General features: G+C 29.9%; 1 protein-coding gene and 1 long non-coding RNA gene across 6 annotated transcripts in view; one reads left to right on the forward strand and one right to left on the reverse strand.

Moving 5' to 3' along the window:
* The window catches only part of LOC118072755 (dipeptidase 1-like), a 39,987-nt gene extending 38,690 nt beyond the window's left edge, over positions 1–1,297 (reverse strand). The window contains exon 1 of the mRNA XM_035092856.1: positions 1,154–1,297. The gene's annotated coding sequence lies outside the window, so the exon portion shown is untranslated. The remainder of the gene's footprint in view (positions 1–1,153) is intronic.
* The window catches only part of LOC118072756 (uncharacterized), a 53,543-nt gene that overhangs the window by 34,211 nt on the left and 6,976 nt on the right, over positions 1–12,356 (forward strand). The window lies entirely within an intron of this gene.

Here is a 12,356-nt window from a genome sequence, read left to right on the forward strand (position 1 = left end):
ATAAAATAAAAATTTTAAGAGCAGAGATGCAATTGTCTACTTGAAAGAAAAAAAGAATTTTCATGTCCAACTATTGTCCTCTAACCCAGATAAAAATGATAAAAGTGAGATTTTGTTATATAAAAATTTACAAATGAGAGATTTTTATTTTATTTATATCCACATTTGAGAGAAAAAATGAATTTTTCTTTTTATAAATAATTAACGCCATAATTGGTGTGATCATAAAAATTCTGAACGTAACAAAACGGATGCAACAGCCGGTATATATACAAAAATGTACACATACACATGACATTGTAAAAATAACGAGAGACACGAGACAAAACAAAAAAAAAAATATGATGCATCTTTGTCTGATCTCTGAGCTGTCAGAGAATACAAATACAAGGCAAGCTTAACGTTTATTAATTTGACGAGTAAAAAAAATATCAAGAGGTAGAGATGAAACAGACATTGTAATTGATGCTATAAAAAATTTATCATCACAATATAATGTTATTAAATGCATTTAATTTATTAAATTGAACCAGAGGTTTATTTTGTTATATTCGAGACAACGCATTCACACGCTGTCTGACCAAGCGTGGAGCTTTACTACTGATCCTAATACATTTATGTCTTTCTGCTTATTATACACACCAAGTCAGAGGATATTTTATTTGTTTTAAAAAAAAGTTATTTCGAAAATTAATGAAAATATTAAATTGATAATTTTAGAGAAAAGTAAATAATATTTAAATAAATATCAGAAATAAAAAGAATAAAATCTAAGAAAATAAAGGAAAAGAGGATGTTTTATCTCAACAAAATGCAGCTTTGAACACAAGAATTGAGTTTTTCCCTTTTGTGCTTTGTATTTTCTGGCAAAGATACGGCGAGAATGTCGTGAGGAAGTGGTGAGGAAGTACAGTAGAGTGAATTGCAATGACGGCGTCAAGACGTCTGAAGTGTAATACTGATAAAAAGTCTCATTTGAATAAGCGTATGATTGAGCCGATTAAGACAATCATCACACAAATTCAAGTTGTTTTACAAAGTTTAATTAACATAGTATACACATCTATAAAGAGTAAAAGCTACTTAAGCTTTTTTGAAATTTATCTAAAGATTAAAAACATTCTCTTTGCTTATTAATTCTTAAAAAAATCACCTTGAATTTTTTCTCTCACGTGTCACTTGTATACCGCTCGGATAAATAGTGGTATTCGTCACTCGTGTAATTTTTTTCCTCTGTAAGTAGTATGTTCTTTCTTTGATATACGTTGCACAGAATTACTTTAGCTTTCTTTAGCCTTTTTTCTTTACTCACCCTAACTTTTTACTTTTTTCCCTCTTTCCAAACTTATACTCTCACGTCAGAGACGCTTTAAGTCTGCAGCAGCATGAAAATGAAGACACGCGTGGGCAGTGAAACTAATGGATATTGTCGCATTAACAAGAATATTCAAAGGACATGAAGTATAATAACACTGTTGACAATAACATGATCACAAGTAAATAAAGTTAAGTTATGTCAATATATTATTTATAGTATTAAATATATATGTGTGTATATAATATCATAATGACTGGATAATTTCCAATAATAATCCAATAATTGTTATTATTTTAGTAAATAATGATGTGATAGGAATGAGCACAGAAAAACGTCGGACGTTTAAAATCTCAGCATCAGCACCAAGTTGCACACACACATACACGCGCCACATGCACACATGGCTTTTTATACGGCAAAAGCAAACCGAAGCGCTCTCGAGTCGCCGCGGTAAGACTGGGCTTTCTGCTGCCTGGCCGGGTAGCTCCCATGGCAACCCTTCCTCTTCATCTCACCACCCCTCTAGTGCGTCTCTTTTACCCCCACTTAACATCACGCAGACCAACCCCAGCGCCATCTCATCGTCATCTCCATTTAACCCACGCGCAATATATAACCGAGCGGGATCCTGCGCGCAAGCTCTGCACTTGCGAGAAAAAGTTGCAGAAGCTCATGGGTATCCCGGAAGTTCTTCTCTCCTGCGGCTGACCTCTCTCACTCTCTTCACCGCCCTCCTCCTTTTTCTTCTTCTTTCACCACTCGATTTTCTTTCGCCACTAAAATTCACAGAGTAACGCACCATAAGATAAATGTGTGTGTATATATGCATTGATTTGAATGTAGAAATAAAAAGAAAATAGACAGAAATGAAAGAGAGAGAAAAAAAACACACACACTTTTAACCCTCTGGCATGTTTTACATATCTCATGTTTGTTGCAAAGAATTTTTCATTGTTTTCCCATGTTTCCTTCAATGACAAGCTTGAGTAATGACTGTATATATGTTTTCATTTCCTTTTTTTTACGCTCTTCTTGCTTTCAGTCTTTCTGTTGGTGCTACTTTGATGATGTATCTGCATTTGTTTATATCACGAACACAAAACATCTATAATAGCTGATAACGATGTTTGATTAATGAGACGTTTTATTGATACTGATTGATAATCATTTTTAATCAATTATTTTTTATTTAATTAAAAAAAATTTTCTTTAGTCAAAAACATTTTTCATTTAATTAAACTTAGAAATTCGATCAAACAAAATATTCAAACGAATTTATTTGATCAGAATAAATTTTTTTTAGGATTGGATAAAATTGAATAATATTTATTGAATCGTATGTTTTTTGTGACTTTACTTTAAAAAGTAGTTATTTTAAAAAATTATCAATTTTATCCAAATCAATCAGAAAATTTTATTATGAAGAGTTTTTTAAAAACATTAAAAGCAACTTTTAACCAAGCATAGTTGAATTTCCATCAGTGCGAAAAATATGAAAACAAAAGTGGTTAAAAGCTTAGAAAACTAAATAAAAGTGTCTTTTAAATTAGGTGAAGTGTATGTAAATAGTTTTTTGCTATATTTGTAAAAAAAAAAAAAACAAAGTTGAAAATATAAAAATAATTTGACAGGAAATTTTTACAAAATAACTATGCTTCAATTATTATGCTTTAAAATTTTTTATCTAAAAATTCTTTAATAATATTTTATGATAATATTTATAGACAGTTGAGAAAAATGATATCAACAAAATTCAAGTATCTCTAAAAGAATTTAGTTTAATTAAATCCTGAATGATTTTATTTCGTAACTATTTATCTAAAGATAATATTGACATTCTTTCTAGTTTTAAACATTCTCATCATTTTCTGTTCCTTTGTAATCGTATATGTCGGTATACAATATAGGTCTTTAAATAACGAAAGAAAAAAAAAAACCCCGTGGAAATAAGAAATGATAAGAAAAGAAAACTTGAGAGGAAGATCGATGAAATTTAAAGATGGAAAAAAAAATGTCATGAAGTTAGATTATTCAGAGGGAGTGAGTGAGCAGAATGGAGGAGTTAGACTAAACGATTGAAGAGTGAAAAGTGAAGAAAAAAAGTAAGCACTTGAGAAAAAAGTTGAAAGTAAATGAAAGTATACTAAAACCATGCACCATGTTATACAAAGAAATACAGTATTAAATAAAAATGGATAAAAAGAAATTTTTAAATATGATACTATCTATTAAAAAGATTTGAAATCCCTTTTTCGTGATAGCAAATAGATCGACAGAATGATAAAAAAAAAGAATAAAAAATAAATACAATTGACAAATAAATTGACAGAGTCAATTTGTGAATCGATAAAATAAATATCTAGAAAGTTGTTGATTTTTATTAGCAATCTTTCAACGTGTCTAAACCAAGCGAATAACATCCACTTGCGGGAAAAGAAGTTGGAGATCAAGTAGCGTCAATCGCAATTCGTCGTATACTAGTGAATAAGGTCATATGTGGTCGGCCACGCTTCGACTGATGGCAAGTAGGATATACCAACGAGTAAAAAAGAGAAATAAAATAAAATGAAATAAAAGAAAAAAATCTAATCCTTCCCGTTAAAGTGTAAGTATAAATCTTTCAAAACAGTTCTTGGAGAAGACGTTCGAATCTACTAGACGATCTTAACGCGATCCGGTTTTACTTTGGACAACGATCTAGAAAGCTTTTTGATTGAAGTGAACAACGAATGAAACCACTTTGTTATTTATAATAATTTTATTTCTTTCTACAATTTTCATTTATTTTAACTTTAATAAAATATCTTACACACTTTTATTATAAATAAAATGAAATTAAAATCATTTTATACCGATTTTTCTTTTTTGATGTGTATGAAAAATATTAATATTTAATTACCAAGCCTAAGGCTTTAGTCAAACTCATGTTTATTACCTATCATAAGCTCTCTTCCACAAATCAATATTATTAAAAAATCAGAAATTTATTGTAAACAGAGATTTTATACTGATTGAAGTTTATGTAAATAATATTAACATGATTAAATATAATCCGAATTACGTAGTTAATTAATTTCTACATTGACAAATATATTAAAGAGAAATTATCTATTAGAATTACGTAATCTATAATATGTAGTAAAAATTATTAAAGGTGTATTACTTATCCTGGATTACTCCATTGTGAATAATTTTTATCCAATATCGTTCTTAGTGTAAATAAAAAGAAAAAAATATTTATGTATTGAAAAGTTAGTAAATAAATCAATGAATTTCCAATAAACAAATTCTTTCCTCAGTGAATATTCAGACTAAGCAACAGCTTAATATTTTATTACCCAAATAAAAGTGATATCAGTGTATGGGAAGTAGGGGAGAAAAGGGTGATTGTGATGCTTCTGAGATGATAGGACGCTGTCTCGTAAATTTACAATCTACTGCTGACATCGCTCCAAGTTGGAACGAACATGGGATTATAAATAAGGCATTTATTTCTTTCACAACGTTATTTACGTCTCTTGGGAGTTTTAGGTTATTCAAGTCGCTATTTTGCAACTTTTGATCAAGATTTTTCAACTATTATCATCATTCTCTCTTTATTACTGATATCACATATTAGTCAATCCAATAAAACTATCGACAGTCGATAAAAGAAAATCTTATAATCTTTCAAATCTAATCCTTCCTTTCTTTCACCATTTCACTACATTCTATAATATCTATTTCAACGAAAAAAAAAATATTTCTTTTCCTTAAAAGATCATTTCTATAATTGTTTTTACCTTGAAGAGAGATTCTTGCCAACTTACAAAGCGTACTTAAAACCAGAGGAACTGTTTTTCTCCAGATTTTTTCAATTCCGAAGAGTAAAATGGTCGAAAAAATTCTTCTTTGAAAGTCAGTGGTCCATAATCGTTTAGTTTACCCTATATATTGGAACGTTCAAGTGTAATTTGACAGTTTAAACGAACGATGCTCGTTTCTAAAGCTCATAACTATTTTCCCCGACAAGGTGGCTAAAAACCAGGAATCCATCGAGGGCGAATATAGAATTTGACGCGTTAGTTCACACTGAGAGTGAAAGAGAGAAAGTAATGTGAGAATGGTAGATGTGAGAAAGATGAAGAGAACGAGAGTAGTAAAGAGAAGGACAAGAGCTGGCTCAGGATCCGGGTTAGCTGGCCTGGTCCTCCCTTCTCTTTCGCTTATATAGTTATATATATATATATATATATAACGCGCGAGGGACAAACGGAGAGAGGCATTGATGGGCGGCAAAAGGGGTTGCAGGCTTCACGAAAATTCGGATCGGGTCGACTAGGCTGAAAGAGAGAGAAGTGGAAATAGAGAAGGAGAGAAAGTGGAGGTCAACAGACATATAGTAGAGGAAGTGAGTGAATAAGGGAGACAAAAAAGGTAGTAGAAATGAGCAGGAGAACCGATTTACTCGATCCGTTTTATGGTGAAAACAATGCAGGGACTGGCACACGATTTGGATCCAAGACCCGCATTCAAGTTTTCAACTTTTTTCGCAATTTCTCTCAAACTCCAAAGCTCGCTCAGTATTTTCAAGATAAATGAATAGACGAGAAATAATACGGCTGACTCGAAGCCTTAGGGGGACTACATGCATCTAAAGGAGCTGCAAAAATGCAGTTTTCATGATTTTTCTTTGCACATTATTATTTTATTGATTTCAAATCATTGTAAAGCTTGTTTTATTGACTTTCTAGTTACCATGGGTTTTAGAACTTTTTCCAATTCATTTCACACGTACAAAAAAGCTCTAATTTTCCAATTTGTCCATCTATATATTTAATTGATTGCATATCACTTGGGTGAAAAATTTTTAAATGCTTCAAGTAAAACGATTCGAGTTTAGTTTGACATGTGGCTACCCTACAAAAAAAAAACAACAACCAGTCAATCAAGGAAACTTTTCCATGAACAATAGTTTGTTAATCAAAAATGATGAAACAATTTTATAAAACCTTTAACAAAGTTATGTTTTAATCCAAAGCAATTGAAGGGAACTTCTTGGATAAACTTTTGTAAAGAAATCAGAAATTTTTTCAGTGATTGTGTGAAACCTTAACACATAAGGTTGTGTGCACATTGTTGGTGAATTGGTCATGTAATTTTGCATGCCATTCCATGCGTCCTCTGCTACGTATACGAAACCATCAAGTCTATATATAGATGTATGTATATAGACAATTGAGACAACTATGTAGGCTTAGTGGCTGCATTTATGAATTGCTGAGGGTTGCTGAGTGCACCACAGACGCTAGATGACCGCCTATATTGCCACACGCTTGGCTGGGAGAATCGAGTGCGTGGTTCTTGGATAGACCCGTTTGTTCAGGAGAACCAATTTCGAGCTGAATGCATCACAGATGATATTGAAACCTTTTGAGGCTTTCCAAGGACCTGGTTATCGATTAACTTAACTCAGCTTAAGTTTAATCAAATTGATCAATAAATCTTGCTGATAATGTATATAAGATTATTGAATTTTTAGCCAAAGACTCAGTCACTTGCTCATTTTGGGTCATTGCCACGTTGCTACGAGGTCGACGACGTCTAGTCGCAGACGCTAGATGGAGAAAATAGAGAAGGTACATAAAAGGTAAAATAACGACGGAGTTGACCGACAGGTCGTAGACCTTTCTCACATGCTATATACCCCCTTCATACTTATGCATTTAAGTTGATCCACATTTGACACGCTTCAAGAGATATGATATTTGCGTCTTTTGCAAAAATATGGAAACTAGATCGTTATTAAATTATGCTAAACGATAACTGAAACGTATATTTTCAGTTTAGATATTTATGCATACGGAGAAATATCTTTTGACTCTCAATACTTCTATTCCAGTTTGATACATCAAGAATAAAGGTTTTTTTTTTACTTCAATATCATTTAATAACTTTATGTATTTTATTGATTAGGAATAAATTGCGTAAGTAGCAGTGTTGCCATCTCTTTTAATTCATCAGAAAATTCAATAAATTATGTTCTTATTTCATTAATTTTTGATATTTATATATAAAAAGAAATTTTTTTTCTGGTTTAATGGATCAAACATAACTTCTTTAATAATTTTATTACTTTTCAAAAGAAAATGAAGTTTTCAATGATGATTTTTTTTTGTTTAAATATTTAATTAATTTTTAAGTTCAATCACAACTTTAATATTCAAAATTACCTTCCATTCAGATTATTGTAATAGTTATTTTAATGTTCAAAACATTATTTGAGGAAAATGAAAGATACGTGATAGTTGAAATTTCAATCCAAGTATTTAATTGCAGATAAAACACGAAATTTTCTCATAAGATTTTAATAACAGCTAGAGAATGAATATTTCTACGGTTATCAATGAATCATTATCTACTCTTTACGGTATAATAATGTTGGATGAAAAAATTCTCACTATTGATGTAACACATAATTTGTTGATTTAATATAACGCGCGTATTTTAATCGGATAACTTCTATGAGAAATAAATCCATTAGGTAATGATATTAAAGTGCAAAAGGATGGTCGAGGAAAATATAGATCGAAAATTGAACTAATGTCTTGGTGCTCGGTATAAATCGAACGAGCTCTTTTAGACAGTTGAGACTAGGATATTAGCATGTAATCTGTTCTTTCCTTCTATCCTTAAATTTTCCTTCCTTTACTCACTATCTTGCGATCAACTTCTTCTTGACTTTTTCTTGATCTTCTTCTTCTTCTTCTCCTAGAAAACCTTTTAGATAATAACGAATTTTCAAGGAGTTTATACATACTATGAGGCTCAATTTTATCTCTGCGATGCTCTTCAGCCATCCATAAACGATTTTCAAGCTTCGTGGGATCTCATTAACTCACATTATACAAGTAATTATATATTATGCTTTCATTAACACTCATCTCTTACAAATTAAACAAGAACTTTTGTGATAAAAAATTTAAAATGCTTGCAATGAATTTACTTAACATTTAAAATAATGAGTGGTTGAAAAAAAAAAAAAAATGCCAAATTTTCTAGAAAATTAAAATTCAATATAAAAAAACTTACTGATTATTTTATAGAATTTTTATCTAGGTTAGATAAATAAAAATATTTTGTGAATGTAGTTTTATCATTATAGATGTGAAAAACTAAATAAAAAATAGCACGATGTAAGAGGATAATTTAGAACAAAAGTAAAATTAATTTTTATAGAAAAATATTTGCTTGAATAGTAACGAAGAATATTTTCTCTTTTTGTTTAACAAAAAATAAAAAAAAAAAAAACAAATAAGAAACCTTGAATGTTTACTTACAAAAGAATAATATTCATCTAGAAACAAAAAAATAATTCGAATAATGAATAATTAGAATAAAAAATGTATTTCGTGATAAATTACAAATTTTTCCATCCACAAAAGTTGAATTATTTCATATTCAATGCTTCAAAAAAAAAAAAAATTTCAAATAAAATATACTTGAATTACTGTTTTAAAATTAAGTTTGAGGTATTATAAGACATTCGATTTATTTATTTTTTCTCATTATAAAATTTCAGGCAAAGATATTTTCATAATATTTTATTTCATCACTTAAAATTTATACCATATTCTAAAGTTTACTGTGAAATATTTTGTCATTCTGTTTTTAGCTTATTTACTGCATGACTTTCCCAAGAATTCCGACTCCAACCAAGAATCTCATTAACAACTTCAGTAGCTTTGAAGCGTTAAGAAATTTCCCTGAAAAGACATTGATAAGTCAGCGTTAATAATATGAAATTTTGTTTTTAGTCAACTTTATTATTAATGTCCATCTACTATTTTATTTTACATTATTATTACCATTATAATATTCTATTACGTTACACAAGTTAAATAAAATAATCCAACCTGAAAAGATAACAAAGCAAAGAATTTAAGAAGAAGAAAAAAAAAAGTCAAATAGAAAATCGAAAACAAATTGTAATCATTTGTATGTAGAAATGTACACACATAGACAATATCCTTTAAGGCTATAGTGTGGTGGAAAGAACGTCCTGGCGACGTTTCTTGTGCATGCCAGAAAGCAATATCTTAAAACATAGAGAGACTGGCTTTGATCCAAAATTGAACCACGCGTGCTTGTTGTGTGGTGTATCCTTCTTTTTCCTTTCTTTTGAACTTTTCTCCTTTTTCCTTTCCAGTTACATTAGTCTTCCTGCACCAGGTCGTTTACTCCTTTTGTAAAGCAAACTTCGATTTCAGGTGCATTCAAAAGAGCTCATAAACTAGATATAAATAAAGTAACAGAAAAATAATAAGTCAATAAATCATTAAATGAGATGAAGAAATAAGTGTAGTAGAGCAATTAGTAAAATAAAAACTTTTAGTATAAAAAATTTTTTAAAAACTTACAATGATTTCAATAATATTGAAATAGTGCATTAAAGTGGTTTAATTGTTTGTAATAAACCCAGAAAAAAAAAATATAAATACACGCAGAAGTTCAGCTTATTTCAAGTTTAATCACGATCTCGGGTTTACTCGTTTAATGAACTTTACTACCTACACTTTTTACTGTAGTTTCCATTTCAGTTATGACTGTTACAATTTTTCCTTTATGAAATACGATTTTTTTATTTACACAAAAACTTTATCGATTTTACCTATTTATTATGCATATTATAAATATTTCAACGATATTTCAGCATAACGTTGGATTTTTTTCCATCAAAATAATGCTGGATTTAACAAAGAAAATATTCATTACCTAAACACAATGATGATATAAAATCTCTTTAATAAAATTACATCCTTTTCAAATTCATAAAACGTTTTATGAATTTAATTATCTATTTTATTTCCTTGCTGATGACAATGACTCTTTTGACTTTAGATATGTAGATAATTTTTCAAACTCTTATAGAGTGTTAATAATAAACAAAAGTGATAAAAATATTATATAAAGAATAATAAAGATCAAGTTGAATTTTAATTTTTTCCATTAACACGTTGAGTGATGAACAACACTTTTACACGATCTTTTACCTCACGTAGATGTTGTGGTTTGCTTTTCAATGTTTTTTCTAGACATGTCTATTAAAGGTTTTTGTCAAAATACCTCTTCTCGCATAAATAATTATTTAATAATCTCTTTAGTTATTTCATAATTGGAAAATCAAAATACATTTCTCAATTAATATATAATTATTATTAATTAATTCCGAAAAAATTTAATTAAAAGTTATTCCAAAGTTTAATAATTTTGTAAAAATATGTCATATATGTAACCAACAAGTGTTGAAAACTTCATTACTTACAAATCATTTATAAATATAATCTCATCAATGAAAATTTATGTATAATATTAGTAATTTTGGAATTCTGTTTTGATGATAAAATTTCTCTATCAGAGGAAATAAATAATAAAAAAGATTTTAATAAAATTTGAGTTGTAGATGAATGCTTACCAGAAACATAAATAAGTAGGAGGTTGAAATATACTAGATGCAATACTCGTCAGTGTTGCATTGTTAAATGCGATCTTGTTAACTGAAAGTTTCTTGGTAGTTTCTGCACAACACGAGCAATTGCTGAGTCAGCTTTCTTGAGAAAAGGTCGCTGTTATTGCACTATGCAGCATCTTTGTCTTTGATTTTTCATACTACATATACAGATACAGCTATAATAGGATTGAATCAACAACTTAAGACACGTTCAGTTGTATTTGTTTCAACCTAAGACCGATGACAATTTAATTACTTGGTAATTCAACGGTAAATAAAACTGGTAGAGATATTCAACCAATCTTTTAATATACTTTACCACTCTGTACAAATATTCTATTAACATAAGATTGACTTAGATCATTAGGTAATCATCTTTTATAACTTTCTTTATTGATTCTTTTAAACCTGGAACTGATGATTATAATGACTCTATTGGTTTTTTCTTTTTTATTCTTGACATTTCTGATGTCTGTAAAAATAGCTAAATAAAAAAACCTGAAATAAAAATGATTATTTCAACCATAAAATCCAATGACTTTTTCATAGCTACAGATTTTAAAAATCAGTGTGAAAAAATTCAACATTCCTATTGTGATTCTCTAATTTTCATGAGAGTGTATACGAGAAAAGACAATTATTGAAAATGCAATCATATGAGTTGAAAGTTCTACTTGTTATTAACCAATAAAACCAGTTCAATTTCCTGAAATGAGACTTCTAGCACTGTTGAAAAAACCCCAAAAGCTCCAAGTAGTAGTTGGTGAACATACACAACGCCAGGTACATGGAGTACTCACACATATCTAGATTGGCTAAGCTCAAATAGGGCAAGACCAGCTGGTTCATTTTGTTAACTGTAGCAGCCTCAATGTAACGTAGAAACTCATCTTCACGAGGACTCCAAGAACGGCTTTCTCCAAGTGCCAAGCTCTACGCCCATAGGTCGTGCATCGTTAAACTGGAACTTGTTAACTTGGTTTTGTCCTCTCAACGCTTGAGGACTTCACCAAGAGGATTGGGAAATTCAATAGAAAGAAAAAAAAAAGATGAACACATTGTACTCTGATACTTTTTTATTCCTTTTTTTTATTTACTCTTATAATTGATTTTAGCTAAATAATATTTCTGTTTGTAACTTCTACTGCTGATGATATTGATTGATCAATCATATTATATCATTCCATTGGTGAGGATAAGTGAGAATAATTCAATAAAACATGTAGAAACTCGTTAGTGTAAAGGCAACCAATTGCTCTAGTTTTACATTGATGGCAAATAAGGACGAGAGCACTACGAAATATAAGTATAGATGCAGATATATATGTATATGATGATCAGCTGCCGACCCAGATGAGAAAGACGGTCGAGGTGAGCAGAAAAGAGCTGGTAGTAAAGAGAGAATCGAGCTGTGTGAGATATAGTAAACTAAAAAAGTTGAAAATAAAAAAAGAGTAGACAGTACAAAAGTGAACCCTCTCTCTGCCAGACGAGGTAAAACGAGATGCTTTATGCAAGCGGTCGCGATGAAAATCCAATCAGGGAGAA

This window comes from Chelonus insularis, unplaced genomic scaffold (genome assembly GCF_013357705.1).
Source record: "Chelonus insularis isolate UGA/USDA-ARS -01 unplaced genomic scaffold, ASM1335770v1 contig_94_pilon, whole genome shotgun sequence".
Taxonomy (NCBI): domain Eukaryota; kingdom Metazoa; phylum Arthropoda; class Insecta; order Hymenoptera; family Braconidae; genus Chelonus; species Chelonus insularis.